The sequence below is a fragment of the Capra hircus genome, chromosome 3 (assembly GCF_001704415.2).
Source record: "Capra hircus breed San Clemente chromosome 3, ASM170441v1, whole genome shotgun sequence".
Classification (NCBI taxonomy): Eukaryota; Metazoa; Chordata; class Mammalia; order Artiodactyla; family Bovidae; genus Capra; species Capra hircus.
In genome coordinates this window covers 87,797,055-87,803,016 of record NC_030810.1, presented here as the reverse complement: position 1 = coordinate 87,803,016, position 5,962 = coordinate 87,797,055, and positions in this window count along the sequence as shown.

Sequence of the window (5,962 nt, the reverse complement as noted above, 5' to 3'; positions counted from 1 at the left end):
TGCTCATATTAATAATTAGCTCCAGGTCCTTCTTCCTCCCCCTCTCCTTCCTTCCTTCCTTTTCTTTCTTTCTCTTTGTTTCATTTCTCTTTTCTTTTTCTTTTTTTTTCAAAATAGGAAACACCAAAGCTGAGCTATTGCCAGCGGTTCAAGTGCCAGCTACCTTTGGACAGCTCTGCACACTGTCCTCTCACGTGACTGTAGTGACACTCCCGTGCATTACGCTCAGCAAGTCTTTTGAATGCCAACATTGTTTAGGTCTCCTTTATTGCTGCCAACTGTACACTGATGGGGGCCCAGAACATCTGAAGGGAGAAAAAAAAATGTCATGTCTGTGCCTTGGCACATTCTGTCAGTTACATGAGAACAAGGTGAGAAAGCAAATGTACATCATTTCATCCAAAATATATATTAAGCATCAATTATGTGCACCCCCTGTTCAAAGCACTATGAGAGGATGTAAATGTGAATAAGAAGGTGAGCCTGCTGAGTCTAGTGGGTAATGTATTCCTGCTTTTATAGGTTAGGATTCTCATTGATTTAGATCTAGAACTGTCGAGTGTTAAATAAGATCGTTTTGTTTTCCATAAGTATATAAGTTTCATGTATGTAAGTCCAATATTTTTTCCACCATGACGCACTATAATTTCTCTGAATCAGCATTTGTATACCCATTGTTCTTATTTTGTACTTAGCCATGTTGATCCTGAATCTTTCTTCTAATAGCAGCTAGTTATTCAAATGTGTTTGTGCTTTTGGAATGGCAACAAATGCTACATCACCAATACAGAGGCCCTCTTGTTTCCATCTGAAATTTTACTTTGTCTTAAAAAAATTACAGATTTATGCTGTCTTACACATGTAGTAGTTAGCTATTAGAGAAAAGAACAAAACATTTTTCTGAGTCTCCAGCTGATACGAGAAATAGCTGTTTTTAAGCTTTCTGGCCATGCAGCTTTGGTTGTGGACTCCATGAGCTGTAATTTGTTAAGTATTTCATGTTAAGAAGCCAGATCTTAAAAGTCTTTTGCAAACATTTACAGGATGAATTAAGAAATGCAGGTGGTTTCCAATGGATTACAGCCATCCTCTTTGAATCATGCCTTCATCCAGGAGAATTGTCACGTTTCTGGTGGACTTCGACAGAAAGAAATTTGTGCATAGTTTTATAGCTGTACATCTCCTATGGATTAGGGCCCTCTCTTTTGTATTATAATGTTTATCAATACTGAGCCTTTCTCGCCCTTAACATCTATTTATCATTTCTTTATAAGTTCCATTAATCACAGCCCAAATGGGTTACATTATTTTGTTTTTAAAACAATCCTTCTTTGTTCACTCCAAATGATATCTGATAACTTGAGTCGTGGTAGAAAAAAAGGTAGGAGAAAAGGCCAAATGAAGAACCGAAACCCCTGGTGACAATACTGGCTTTTACAAGTTAAGGTCAGTGAAGTCATTGTTTTGGAAATGAAGCCGCAGAGAAGGAACAAAACAAAGAACCCAGAAATCTGATTTCAAAACACACAATTGACAGGGAAATGCGCATACATGGCACAGTCCCTCACTCATGTCTGGTCCAGTTTGGGATAATAAATGCTTTTAGATGAAGATGAGGAACACAAATTGATTGACAGGCACTATCTCATTAAACCTTCACAATGTTAGCGAGGTGCAGCTGCCAGGTATTGCTAGTTTAATTTATACGCATTCTGCCAGCCATGAAAACCAGCAGTTATTTCCACATGATCTGAATCTACAAGCAATGATGGAAGTTACTCAGAGGACCTAAGAGGAATCCAGAAACTGAGCTAAAAGATGATAAATATGCCTATGTCTTTAGTTTTCTTTCATTTCTATAGAGAAGCTGGGGAACTCTGCAGAGGGAAATGCTTGTGCTGTCTTTTGATTTATGGTGACGGAGATGGACATAATTGGGAGAGAGAGGGAAGTGGCATTCATAATGCGGATGTAAAGTTTGAGGCAGAGTTAATTTTTGCCTTACAATTTCTGGAGGCAATTTATAAAGCTGTTTGAATTTTATGTGTCCTAATCTTGAGAAAGTAATGAGTTTGTGATTTTAATATGCTTCTCCCTCCAGGCACTTTCTGTGCCAGCGGGAATGCTCTACACTCTCAGTCAGGCCAAGCTCTCAATACGTGTAGCAGCCAAGAAGGAACCTGGCGCACGGTCCTGTATGCTTAGAATTAGCTCCATGGGGACTCTGCACAAGCCAGCCACACTCTCAGAATGCCTGGAGTATAAATTAATGGGGCCTTATAGCTGCACTGTGCTTTACAATATTTATAATACATACACATAGACGTATATTTGAAAGCATTTTGTGAAATCTGTACTCTAAAATGAGCAGAGAAGGTCACATCACATACTTGTTACAAATAAAGAAACTAGATACATAGTTACACAACTTGTGTAAATTCATGCGGTCAGTAAATTTCAGAAAGTGGCTAGAATCTAGGGTATCCTGACCCCTAAACTAAGGTTGTTTTTCACAACCATAATCCCTAGGCCTCACCATCCCTGCTATCCCAAGTTTTGGCTTCTTTAAGAAGTGAGGTAACTGAAGGTGTTGCCATCAGGTATCTTTTTTCTTTATTTATTTTTAATGGAAGAATAAATGCTTTACAGTATTGTGTTGGTTTCTGCCAAACATCAGCATGAATCAGCCATAGGTCTACATATGCCCTCTCCCTCTTGAACGTCCCCCACACTTCCCTCCATCACGGTATCTTGAAGAACAGGAAAAAGGCCTTCCCACTGTGTTTGTCTTACTCAGCATTCAAGCTGGCAAGACGAGCCCTGCCTCAGCCTGCCTTTACCACCCAATTCTCTTGCCTTAAAGTGAGACCCCAGAGAAATGGAATCCTAAATTCTGCAAACTGGCTCAGTCACCACTCCATGTATCTATTCATTTATTATTCAAGGATAGTTACTGACTACCAGTCAGTAACACACACAGCACAGCCCCTGATATGCCATTTCCCTGTCACTTCAGTGGAAAATTGTTCCAATCTCTTGAGCTCCAGTCATCTTATTCAACCCCCTTCCGACTTGCCTTCATCAAATATTGACTGTCTTGGCTCTGTCCTTGATATCTCCCCAGCCCAGAATCTGGGGAGATTTGATTAGTATATAAAAGTTTCCTGGACCATAAATCCATCTTCAGCCTTATTTTCCCCATTCCATTCAAAGCCAATTTTTTTTTTAAAGAAATTGTCTTTACTCCTTCACCTCTTATTTATTTGACTTTCTACTCATGTCATCCCATTGTAATCTGGCTTCTATCTCCACCTCTCGCTGGATATTTCCTCACTACTAGTTTCCTTGTCATTCTTCTGTTCTCATCTTACTCAGCCTCTGTAGGGTTTGAGCCGGTTGGTCTCTTCCTCTTTGTTGGTTTTTGTAGCGCTACCCTTCTTTTCTTTGTCTCTATCACTGACTTATCTTCCTGTTGTTACTTCTTAAACACTGCTGTTCCCCAAGGTTCTTTTTTTTCAGTCTTGATCTTTTCTTACAGTCTAAGCTTTCCCCAGGTAATATCAACCAATACTTTGGTTTTAACTACTTTCCCAAATCTTTGTCTCCAGCTCAGACTTATGTGGGCTTCCCTGGTGGGTCAGATGGTAAAGAATCTGCCTTCAATACATGAGACCAGGGTTCAATCTCTGAGTCAGGAAGATCCCCTGGAGAAGGGAATGGCAACCCACTCCAGTATTCTTGCCTGTAGAATTCCATGGTGTGCTACAATCCATGGAGTCACAGAGTCAGACACAACCGAGTGACTAACATTTTCAAACGTACGTACTGAATACTCTTCTTAGTGTACTCCAGGCATCTGTTTTCTCAGCCCACCATTTCCTACCTGCTCACATTCCATTCTTAGAATCCACAGTCTAGAAGGGACAGCACTAGAACCCACAGAAGCCCATCCTCTGTCCACATGTGGTCATCTAAGCCAAAGTGAGCCAATCAGATTATCTCTCGCTGGAATTCATAACTGAGACTTGGAGACTTAGAGGTAGAAACAAGTAGGCAGAGATCTAAGTCATATGGAGTTGAGCCAAGGTCAGCCTCTTGACGACCCTAGATCCATGTAATCCATGTTCTGGTGAAGCAATAACTAAGCCTGCTAGAGAAGCTTAGAGAATGAAGCAGAAATGAAGCAGAACAACCACACTGCCTCAGTGAAAGATGAGCAGTAGCTGCAGACAAATTTCTAGTATGTGGGATCCTCAACTCTACCTACCCCCTGCTGTTGAGATCAATGAGATTCTTCCATAACCTTCCAAAAAGTCAGGATTTTGTTAGCCAGCTTCACAGAATTTCCTGACCACATGGACAATTTATCTTTTGCATAACAATCTCCTCGCTAGAAACATCATATTATTGTAGGAAGGGGGACCCCTTCCAGGGCCCAAAACTGGGCTCTTGTCTAACAGTCAGAAATGAATTGTCTGAGGAGACACATGTGCTGACAAAGCAAGAGATTTTATTGGGAAAGGGCACCCGGGTGGGGAGCAGTAGGGTAAGGGAACCCAGGAGGACTGCTCTGCCGCGTGGCTCGCAGTCTCAGGTTTTATGGTGATGGGATTAGTTTCCGGGTGGTCTTTGATCAATCATTCTAATTCAGAGTCTTTCCTGGTGGCACACGCATTGCTCAGCCAAGATGGATGCTATCGAGAGGGATTCTGGGAAGTGGACAGACACGCAGTGTCTCCTTTAGACCTTTCCTGAACTCTTCCAGTTGATGGTAGCTTATTAGTTCTGTATTCCTTACCAGAATCTCCTGTCATAAAACAACTCATGCAAATGTTTACTATGGTACCTGGCCAGGGTGAGCTGTTTCAATCAGTGTGCTTCCCCTAACAATGTTAGGTGATCTTGAGACTATCCAAGGTACTTCAGACTCAACATGGCTAACCAGAATGACTCATTTCCTGCACTCAGCACCACATCCTACCCTGTTATTTCTTACCTAAGAGAAAGGAACCATTTCTCCTTAATACTACCGTTTAGAAATCTGGAAATCTTCTAATCTCAGACTTCTCTTTCTCACTCCTCGTGGCCAACAAATTCTTGAAACAACTTCCTTCCCCGCCGCCTCCTCTGAATTGTTTCAATCTCTTGTCGTTTCTTGCCTATTTTCCTGCAGTAGCTTGGAAACTTTTGTACTGCAGCAAAAATGATCTATGTAAACCACAAATATGCTAGTGATTTTCCTGGCTAAAATACTTCAGTGACTCCTCCTTTATCCTTTTAGGATTAAGCCTAAACTTTTTAGTATGACATCCAAAGCCTTTCATAACCTAGCTCTGTTGACCTTTCTAACTTCATCCCTTGTTACTCTCCAATAGGTACGCTCTGTTCCAGTCACATTGAATTATTATGAATTCCTTGTATGTAACATGCTCTCTCTCCTACATACCTTCACATTTTCTTGCTTCCTCTGTCCACACCTTTTTCTTTTTTTTTTTTTTGCCCCCTTCTCCACCCATCCACATTTTTCTCCTCAGCTGGGTAATGGCTAACTATCTTTCAAGTTTAGATGATGTCTCCTCGAGGTAGACATCAGCTAAGTATCCCTCTGATGTATCCTAAATAGCCCTTTGTCAAAGAAAATATAATAAAATATAACTGTCTACTCTTCTGTCTCCTTTGCAAAACTGTGAGCAACATGAGCGCTGCCCTAGTCATTATTGTAATTATAATACAGTGCCCAGTTTATAGTGGAAGCTCAATAAACATTTGTTGAATAAATAGGACACCAAAAAAGACATAACTTCTGCACTCAAAGACCTTATAGAAATAGTGAAAAATGAGAAAGCCTATGTATATGGAATGGTATCAAATTCTACACCAAGTAGACATGGGGTACTATGAGAAAGTTGAAAAGAATAATTGGCTCTGTCCAAGGACCTTCAGGAAATAAGACAGGCATTTC